Raw genomic sequence first — 3,484 nt, forward strand, 5'->3', positions numbered from 1 at the left:
TCCGATCTACACACATACTCACAATCTAACACCATTCTATACTCAAAGCAATATAGAGAATTTTTCAATCTAACTTGCTCAGAGGTGGGCTAGGCGGAAGATACAGTGAACGATAAGATGGAATAGTGAAATGTGCCAAATTAACAGTAAATTGACAAGTCAGAAGCACTATTAACATTAGAATTTCTCACACTGTAAAATGGATGAATAAATTAATAAGTATGTTGCCATAGCTTGTCTATAATCACCAATGTTGCTCATATGACTCCGCCACAACCCAATAAAGTTCAATTTGATAGGAAATCAAATAAGCTGCTATTCTGAAAATTCTTTCAAATTGTGTCTAGGATTTGCTGCATGCTAAGTTTGTCTAAATAGAGAAATTGGTGTGATAATTTAGTTTTTAAGTGTAATTGGTAACACAAGAATTTATATCTAATTTTACCAATATAGCGAAGCCAGCAGAAATAACCATTAGAAAAGCTCATATGTAGAGAATATTTGAAGAATTCAGCTGGCAGTAACACTAATTGATAGCAATATGATGTGAAGCTTGAAAACCAAATCTTTGGATCATATAAAATTTAAGCTAATAAATTGTAGCTTAGTAGTATTAGGAATTGCAAAGATAAAATATAGAACTTCTAATATCAAATCAGAAAATAAAGAATTTTAAAAACTAATACTCTTTAACTCTTTTACTTGATTCAGTCATTTGACTGTGGCCATGCTGGAGCACCGCCTTTAGTCGAGCAAATCGAACCCAGGACTTATTCTTTGGAAGCCTAGTACTTATTCTATCGTTTTTTTTGCCAAACCGCTAAGTTACAGGGACATAAACACACCAGCATCGGTTGTCAAGCGATTTTGGGGAGACAAACACAGACACACAAACATATACACACACACATATATATATACATATATATGACGGGCTTCTTTCAGTTTTCCATCTACCAAGTCCACTCACAAGGCTTTGGTCGGCCCAAGACTACAGTAGAAGACACTTGCCCAAGGTGCCAGGCAGTGGGAATGAACCCAGAACCATGTGGTTGGTAAGCAAGCTACTTACCACACAGCCACTCCTGCACCTACTAATATACGTTTTTTTTTCCTTTAAACAAAATTTTCTTCCATTTGAAGATGACATGGTGAGAGTGGTTATGATGACATTTTCTAATAACAGTCTATAGGTACTAGGCCTGGAATTTTGAGGGGAGGGGCATAGTTTATTACATCAACTCCTGTGTTCAGTTAAGTTTCATAGATTTAATCAAAGTAACTGCAAATATATTAAGCAAAATGCCTGTCATTACCACAGATGGAGGAGTCAGGTTAAGGAGGCGGTAAGCATGCTGCTCGAAAGTGCACTGCTGGTTTAGTGAATGGGGAAAGCTTGGTTTGAAATGTTGGCAGTCGTGTACACTTGTCAAGAGCAGGGCTCATTAGCCACCAATGGAGCCACAAATGCAAAATATAAGTTAGTCCTAGAGTGCACAATGTTCCTGAAGGTCAGCAATGGTCTTCCTCAGTCACGAGTGAACAGCCATCAACATGTATATATGTATATATTGTTGTTGGCACTCCATCGCTTATGACGTCGAGGGTTCCAGTTGATCCGATCAACGGAACAGCCTGCTCGTGAAATTAACGTGCAAGTGGCTGAGCTCTCCATAGACATGTGTACCCTTAACGTAGTTCTCGGGGAGATTCAGCGTGACACAGTGTGACAAGGCTGACCCTTTGAATTACAGGCACAACAGAAACAGGAAGTAAGAGTGAGAGAAAGTTGTGGTGAAAGAGTACAGCAGGGTTCGCCACCACCCACTGCTGGAGCCTCGTGGAGCTTTAGGTGTTTTCGCTCAACAAACACTCACAACACCCGGTCTGGGAATCAAAACCGCGATCCTATGACCTCGAGTCCGCTGCCCTAGCCACTGGGCCATTGTGCCTCCACATATGTATATATACGCACAAGAAAACATGAGTTTCTTCACTTGATACTGCAGCTGAACTTACCAAACACATTTGTATTCTTTCCGATAGATTTAGTTGTTGCCAAAGTAGAGCAACGTTAATTCTCTCAAATACCAAAGTTTAGCCTATTTAAGGCCGAATTTCAACCAGCAGGAGAATTGTAAAATTTATGAGTTCTACATATGATTTAGTTGCTGATTTCAAATCTTTTCCTGAACCGAATTACGTAACAAACTAGAGTCTTATCTTCTGCAGAGATGGTAGTAGTTCACTTTGCAATTGTTTATTACACGGAAAATGTGGATTAAGCTCTTTAGTTATCCATAATCTCCTCATAATGGTTACACTGGTGTGTAATGTAGTGAGTCATGCATGCTTCCATGATGCACATTTTGTAAAATTCTCCAAGGAGCAGGCATGGCTGTGTAGTAAGAAGTTCGCTTTCCGACCACATGGTTCTGGGTTCAGTCCCACAGTATGGCAACTTGGACGAGTGTCTTCTATTATACCTTCATGCCAATCAAATCTTTGTGAGTGGATTTGGTAGACGGTAACTGAAAGAAGCCTTTATTTATGTGTGCATGTGTATGTGCATGTGTGAGTACATGTGTGTGTGTGTATGTGTGCATGCGTTGGCATGAGTGTGTGTGTGTGTGTTGGTGGGTGTATGTTGGCGTGTGTGTGTGTGTGTGCATCTTTCTATTTGTGTTTATCCCTCATTACTGCCTGTCAACTGGTGGTGATGTGATAACATCCCCATAGCTTAGCAGTTCAACAAAAAGATATCAATAAATAAATAATAGACAAAAAGAACAAAAATAAGTACCGGGGCTGATTCATTCAACTAAAAGAAATTCTTCTAGGTGGTGCCCCAGCATGGCCACAGTCAGATGACAGAAACCAGTAAAAGAAAAAAAAAGAAAACAGATGCGTTTTATTTGTTATCCTTGTTTTGTTCAGGCATCAAATACACAAACTTGCACAGACAAACACATATTTAAATGCACAATAACATAGAAATACCAAAATTCCCCAACACAAACGTAATACCATGAAAATCCAATGCATCTCAATTATCCAGAATGAAGAAAGATAGACATTAGACATGTAAACACACCTTCCAAATAACCACTGATTAAAGTCTGGAATCAAAAGGAAAATGGCTTCCTTTTAGCTATCTCACTATCTTAAAGTCACTCTACCTCTCTGTCGCTCTCAATCTCTGTAAAATCTGTCTTCCCTCTCTTTCCTCTACATCTTTTTCATTCTCTCTCTCTCTCTGTCTCTTCTATTTACTTAGCCATTTTGACAGCATATCTGTAAACTTGTCCTCTAGCTATATGCATAAACTGCCAGTTATATAAAACAGACAAACTGAATTCTACAATTTTCTTCAAGTTAAACAATTTCCTTTGAGCACAATCCTGTAAGAATTATTTCACGGCATGTATGCACGTGTTTGTGTGTGCATACATGTGTGTGTATGCATAATGTGCTTCTTTCAGCT

The sequence above is a fragment of the Octopus bimaculoides genome, chromosome 12, assembly GCF_001194135.2.
Source record: "Octopus bimaculoides isolate UCB-OBI-ISO-001 chromosome 12, ASM119413v2, whole genome shotgun sequence".
NCBI classification, from domain to species: Eukaryota; Metazoa; Mollusca; class Cephalopoda; order Octopoda; family Octopodidae; genus Octopus; species Octopus bimaculoides.